Below are 7,243 nucleotides of genomic sequence, written 5' to 3' on the forward strand. Positions count from 1 at the left end.
ATTGATTAAATCACTGACCACTAATGATTAACTCAACCCCTTCCCTGGAGGTTGAAGGGTGGAGTTGAAAGTTCCAACCCTCTAATCTCAGGGTTGGTTTCTCTGACATCCAGCCTCCATGCTCCCAGAATCAACTCACTAGCATAAACACAGGTTCAGAGAGGATTGTTATAAATACCCAAAGACCCTCCTATCCCCCTGTGAAACAGAGCAGGACCCTATGGTCCTTCCTCGCCCATGTACTCCACCTGCCTCTTTTCTGTAGAAAAATTTTAGCCAAAGAATAAGTTTAATCAGAAAAGTGGGAAAATGCAGAAACAAAGGAAAACAGTCAAAGGAGACCAAATAATAAAAATTTAGTCATTAAGCAAAGTCAAGGACCCTTAGTTCCTTCTCAAGGGCTAGAGATAATATTCTGAGCCATAACCTGTGAGCTGTCGGATACTGAAAGCCCCACCAGATGGAAGAAGTTAAGTGCATGATGACCAGACTGTAGTCATGACATAAGCTGCCACAATTCTGAGAATTGGCCTCAAGGAAGTGGGAGCAAACCGACCCTGGAACTAAAGATTAATTGTACTTAAAACAATCAAGATGACTCTGGTCAGACCACCGATGACCAATTTCAAGATGACTGTCAGAGCTGACTGTGCTGTTTCTGCATGTGGCCCCCTGCCTCTGTCTATAAAAGCTCTGATTGTTGGGAGGGGGAGGCGGGGGGAGTTGGCCTTCGGACAGGTGTCTGCCCCACCCCCTGCTGTTGCTGGTGTCCAAAATAAAGCAAACTTTCCTTTCCACCAACCTTGCCTCTTTATTGGCTTTTGAGCGGTGAGCAGCTGGACCCCACTTTCGGTTACACCTCCACTCAACAAAATACTACAAGGGGTGGCGCAGTGGTTGAGAATCTGCCTGCCAATGCAGGGGACACGGGTTCGAGCCCTGGTCTGGGAAGATCCCACATGCCGCGGAACAACTGGGCCCGTGAGCCACAATTACTGAGCCTGCGCGTCTGGAGCCTGTGCTCCCCAACAAGAGAGGCCGTGACAGTAAGAGGCCCGCGCACCACGATGAAGAGTGGCCCCCACTTGCCACAACTAGAGAAAGCCCTTGCACAGAAACGAAGACCCACACAGCCATAAATAAATAAATAAAAATTAAAAAAAAATACTACAAGGATTTTAGTATTTTGTTGCCCTTAATCCTAACTCTTCTGCCAAGCTGTGTTGAATGTTCTTTAGGGATCATTAGCATATGATACAAAGATTCTCACAATTTATGTTCACTGCCTTAGGTCTCTACCCCAGGTTTTCCTGTCTCCAGTCTTCCAAGCTTGCTCCTTCCAGACCCACTGACGAGCCATCTAAGCCATTTGCCGCTGCCAGGTGTCCATGTATATCCTTCTCTTGAGCCAATTCTCTCCCACACAAAATAGATGACCAGTAACACAGGCCTAAACCCTGCCCATTGGGATAATTAACGCTCACCTTCAGGAGGTCTGCAGTGAAGCAGTAATCCATTTTCCTCTTGTATCCACAGACCAAACCTATCAATCTTCAATGAAGCTCAGGCTTTTCCGCCTCCATCCTCTGGTTAAGAGAACTCCCCATGGATTAAGGAAGAGGTGTGGGTACAACAGTGGTAGGAGAAACGGGATCTGGGCCATCCGTTCATGCAGCTTATGTGTGTCCTCTGAACCTGCTCAAACTCATTCCCAATGCACCACTTCCATTTGAAAAGATTGTTGCTAGGCCTGCCCACACTTATGAGGTGGTTGGGCCTGCTATCATCCGATTCATGATGGGCAGCTTGGGTTGCATGGTCACTTGATGCCCCATGAGATGTTCAGCTTCTATTAGGGCTCAGTAGCATGCCAGGAGTTGCTTTTTTTTTGGCCACACTGCATGGCTTGCAGGATCTCAGTGCACAGATCATGGATTGAACCTGGACCATTGCAGTGAAAGCACCGAGTCCTAACCACTGGACTGCCAAGGAATTCCCCAGAGATGCTTTTCAAATGTGTATGTTTCTCTCCCACAGTTGGCACGACCATTCTCCAGAACCATATTGGGCCGCACTGTGACTCTTCTTTTGGGTCTTGCCAGAGACTCCACTTGGCCTTTTCTCTACCACAGATACTTCTAGTATCATGAGATGTATCAGGTGATAGAGCCCAAATGGCAGGACTGCTTGCTCTGAGGCTGGACCCGCTACTGAGTCCTTTATGGATCTGAGCCCTACTTAAAACTAGCCACCTTCCACCTCAACCTGAAGAGATCTACCAAGCATTCTTTCTTAGTGGCAGAAGGTACAAGGTACTGTAAGTTGTCCTTTACTTGGGAGGAAATGTCCTTGCAGGCCTTAGACCATTGGTCTACTTCACCATCCACATAAGTTCTGTGCTTTATATAATAGTATTGTACCAAGGTTATTTTCTTAGTTTTGATATATGTTCTGTGCTTATATAAGATGTTAACGTAAGGGCAAGCTGGGTAAAGTACCTGCAGAAAATCTCAGTTTTCTTCTTGCGTCTCTCCTATCAATCTAAAATTATCTCAAAATGTTAAAAGTAATAACTGGCATTTAAAATTTTCGTCAACGTAGCAGGCTTCTGAATTTTTATGGGATTTATTCATCCTCTGGAAAGCATGTGTCTCATCAAGACATCCAGATTACTTGCATTTATTGCTCATCGGGGCCAAGTAACATGATATTTCACCGTGATAGACTAATGTGACGTTCTGTGGAATGGCCAGATGGTCTGGGTCCCTTTGGAATATATTATGACAGAAAACAGGAAAGTAAACATAGCCTTGGAGCAAGACTGTAAAAGTAGAATGTTTTCTGTCCTATGTGAATGTTATCTTCCTCTGGATGTGATAGTTTTGGTTTACTATCTTCATTGGGGCAGGGGAGAGGCAGTTCCAGGGGCTTTACTTGGCTTTTCCTACTACAATAGCTCTTCCTCTACAGACCAAGGGGCAATGTGAGGATTCTGTCAACTGCTAAGTACATCCATTCCAATCATACATTTGGGAATCAAGGAAACAACCACCAGGTTGGTAAGAAGAGCCAGTGGACCCACTCAGAGACAGACCAGAAGACTCCATTTATTATCTGACTCCAATATGCCCCTCCCCTAACAGGAGTGCCTGATGGTGCTTTGGACCCCTGGGTATCCCCATCAAATTAGACCCTGTATCCAACATCCCTCAAATATCGGATTATCCCTCTTTTCCCAGTCTGTGGTTATCCAAGGAAACAACCATAAATCAATTTGGAGAAGGACTGAAAAAAATCTGTATACACTTGCCCTGACGTTCCAGGTTCTCCCTTATAGACACCCAGTCTCTCCTTTGGTCCATGCATTCTAGGTTTGAGAACAGGCTCTGGTCTTTAAATCAAGCAAGTTATTATGACTTTCTACTGGAGTGATGTTGACCCCAGCCTTCTACTATTAATCTCTTCTTATTATGTATTAAGCAGTACCCTTTCTGGCTGCCCATCTATCTTGTCCCTAGAAATACATGTTCTACTAGACATTGCCATAGGTCAGGTCAGTCCCCCTGGCTGCCACTTCAACCTTACTATCCATTATGGTAATAAGTTCACCATTGCTTCTCATATTTGTCTCTGCTATTCTAGAATCCTGTCATCCCCACTGCTGCTAGAAGAACCTGTTCTGTGACAGCATGAGCCCTGGTCTGCAGAGGACAAACTCCACTGAGCTGCTCAATGATGCTGGTGCCCCTTCCAGACATTTGCTATCATTCTTGATAGTCATCCCGGCCCTCCTGAAAAACAGTCAGCTGAAAGGTTTCTAGTCTTGTTTGGTTGATGCATTTTAGCATGCTTGCTTCTTGGAGCTTTTTGATTCCTACATCCACATTCTGTCATGACGGTTCTGACATCTCTGCTTTTTTTTTTTTTTTTTTTTTAGCCACACTGTGCGGTATGCAGGATCTTACTTCCCCTACCAGGGATCAAACCTGAGCTCCCTGCAGTGGAAGCACGGAGTCTTAACCATTTGACCGCCAGGGAAGTCCCAAGGCATCTCTGCTTTATTTAATGTGATCATTGTTTTTTCCCAACTTCCAAGAACCATGCCAGCAGTATATTAGAACTGGGTCCCAGAGCTCTTGCCATGTTATTGAACACTATGTGATGGGAATGTGCCTCTTATTGGCAAATTCCCCTAAACAAGCTTTATATTCTCTGTCTCCTTAATCCAGTACCTGAGGTTCCACACATAGGCAGAATCTCCCTGCTGTGAGCCAGCACCTGCAGCCCCTGTGGCATATAATCCTTTCTCTCTTTTATAGCCCCCGACCTTCCCCGGTCAGGTCAAGGTGAGACTTGACCCATTTTAAGTAAGGGTTGCCTCTTTCTTCCAAAAAGGCAGAGAGACCCACTTCTGCAGGCCCAGATGGTTCTGGGAATTGAGGGTTCAAGATTCTCAAGTGCATCTACTCAGATATCCCAACCCCAAGTCTCAAGCGTTTTTTTTTCCCAGCTTTATTGAGATATAATTGACATATAACATTGTGTAAGTTTAAGGTGTGCAATGTGATGATTTGATATACATATATATTGCAAAATGATGACCACAAAGTTAGTTGGCCCATCTATCACCACACATAGTTATCTTTGTGTGTGTGTGGTAAGAATTTTTAAAAATCTACCCTCTTAGCAACTTTCAAGTATACAGTACAGTACTGTTAACTATAGTCACCAGGCTGTATATTAGATCCCCAGAGCTTATTTATCTTATAACTGGAAGTTTGTACCCTCTCAACCACCTTCACCTGTTTTCCCCACTCCACCCCTCCCCCAACCTCTGGCAACCACCAATCTACTCTCCGTTTTTATGAGTTGGATTATTTTAGATTTCACTGTAAGTGAGATCATACAATATTTGTCTTTCTCTGTCTTGCTTATTTTACATAGCATTATGCCGTCATCTGTGTTGTTGCAAGTGGTAGGATTCCTTCTTTTTATGGCTGGATAATATTCCAGCCATTTTATATATATATATATATATATGAATGACAGTTTCTTTATCCATTCAACTGTTAGTGGACACTTAGGTTGTTTCCATATCTTGGCTATTGTAAATAATGCTGCAATGAACATGGGGATACAGATATATCTTTGAGATAACGGTTTCATTTCCTTTGGATATATAACCAGAAGTGGGATTGCTGGATCATATGGTAGTTCTATTTTTAATCTTTTGAGGAATATCCATACTGTTTTCCATAGTGGCTGCACCAGTTTACATTCCCACCAACAGTACACCAGGGCTCCCTTTCCTTCACAGCCTGGCCAGCACTTGTTACCTCTTGTCTTCTCAGGGTTCTGCTTCTTTCCTATCAAGGCCCTGACCTTGACACTGGAGATTTACCTAGGCAGAGAAAGCAGCCTTCTCTGAAGGTCTGCCACTCTTACAGCTAAGCCCTAAGTCTGATCTTCAGCTCTGTGTCCTCTGGCTGCAGATGATGAGAATCTTTTTAGATGCTTCTATAAGAACCCTTCAGACTCTCACACATTGCTTGCTTAGCAATAGTCACCCAATTCCACAATCCTTATAGATACTAATTTGCTCCACACCTCTCAAACCCCAGACACGCTGCATCAGCTAGAGCATCTTCTTTCACCTGCATCCTTTCCTGGTTCACCAGAAGCAATCTGCCACACCACAGCATATCAGGAACAATCCATATTCCACCTGTAACTAGTGACAGGTGGATCCTCATGACATCCTCCCATCAAATGATTTATTTTCAGAATCCCATGTTTGGAGTCTTTTTCCTAGAACCAACTCCCTTAGGGAGGCTTCCTAGAAGCAGCACCTAAAGCAAGGACCCTTGTATAGATCATTCTTTGAAGAAGTGCTCTCAAGAGAAGAGGAGTAATAAAAGCAGGGTACAGGGCACAAGAGAAAAATTAAGTAAGAATCTGGTCTCAGCGGGAGAATAGCTTCAGCCTGATCTCACAGAAGCTCTGGAGCATGCATTATACCACAGCATTATTCAACCTCGAGACGGGGGTCCGGGCTCTTATTTTCCTATATCAGTCAGTTATTGGCTGCAGGCTGCCTAAGGGTGGAGGTGCATAACCAGCTGAGCAAGGCAGCTCCTATTTGGCTGAGGGGAATCCCTGGAGCCAGAGGGAAGCTGTGAGCCGTTAGCTGCCAGTGCTCACAGCAGCAGGGAGACGAGTGCCCCATCTGAGTGGGGCACCGGTGGCATCCACTGTAGACACAACATAAATACTAAGTAAATGTTAGTTCCTTCGGGACTTCCCTGACGGTCCAGTGGTTAAGATTCAGCACTTCCACGGCAGGTGGCATGGGTTCGATCCCTGTGTGGGGAACTAAGAGCTCACATACCATGCGGTGCGGCAAAAAAAAAAGAATACATATATGATTGTACATGTCTAGAATATCTGGGAAGTCTCTGTAAGAAACCACTGCTGTAGTTGCCTCTGGGAAGAGAAACTGGACACCACTAAACTGACACATCAACATATTCCCTTTAGTACTGACTGATTTTAGCCAGATGTACGTGTTACCATTTTAATTTGGGGGGAAAAAAATGAAAAACCCCTTTGATGTGCCTATGAGCCTAAGAGATAGGATTAACCTACTCTGCTGCCCAGAAAGGTAATTTCCCCACAAGTTTCTGAATCCTCCCCGACCTCTGCAACAGAGTATCACAGCTGATGGATTTCGTAACCTCGTGAGCCATCAATTTAACAATCACATTTAATAGGGCACTCTCTGCAGTGCTCAGGAAGGCACTGTGACAATCAGGGAGCCCCAAGTCCTTATTCTTATTGCACTTTTATTATCATTGGGGTACTCTCTATGCCTGTGTAATGGCTTCCTCCTCTTCAAAATGTGACAGTAATAAGGTGAAACATGGACTCAATAACAGACCCCAGAAAAGAGCCAAGTGAGCTGCTGCCAGTGACACTGGGATGATGTTCTTCTGTGGTAATGAGGGGAAGGAACAGGCAGCCCAGAGCTGGCAGAGGCCACAGATGCTTAACTGGACGCCTAGAGCTGCTTGTTTCTTCGAGCCCACAGTTTCCCTACGGGTGAGACTTAGCATACTGTTTGTTACCCAGTGACATTCTGGACTTCAAAGGTATTTGAAATCAAAGGTTTTGATTTCCTGAGAAGGCAGCCGGGTCCTTGGTAGTTTAGGAGTCTTGCTAGAATGAGTAGCTTAGAAGTGACAGT

Source organism: Delphinus delphis, chromosome 12 (assembly GCF_949987515.2).
Source record: "Delphinus delphis chromosome 12, mDelDel1.2, whole genome shotgun sequence".
NCBI classification, from domain to species: Eukaryota; Metazoa; Chordata; class Mammalia; order Artiodactyla; family Delphinidae; genus Delphinus; species Delphinus delphis.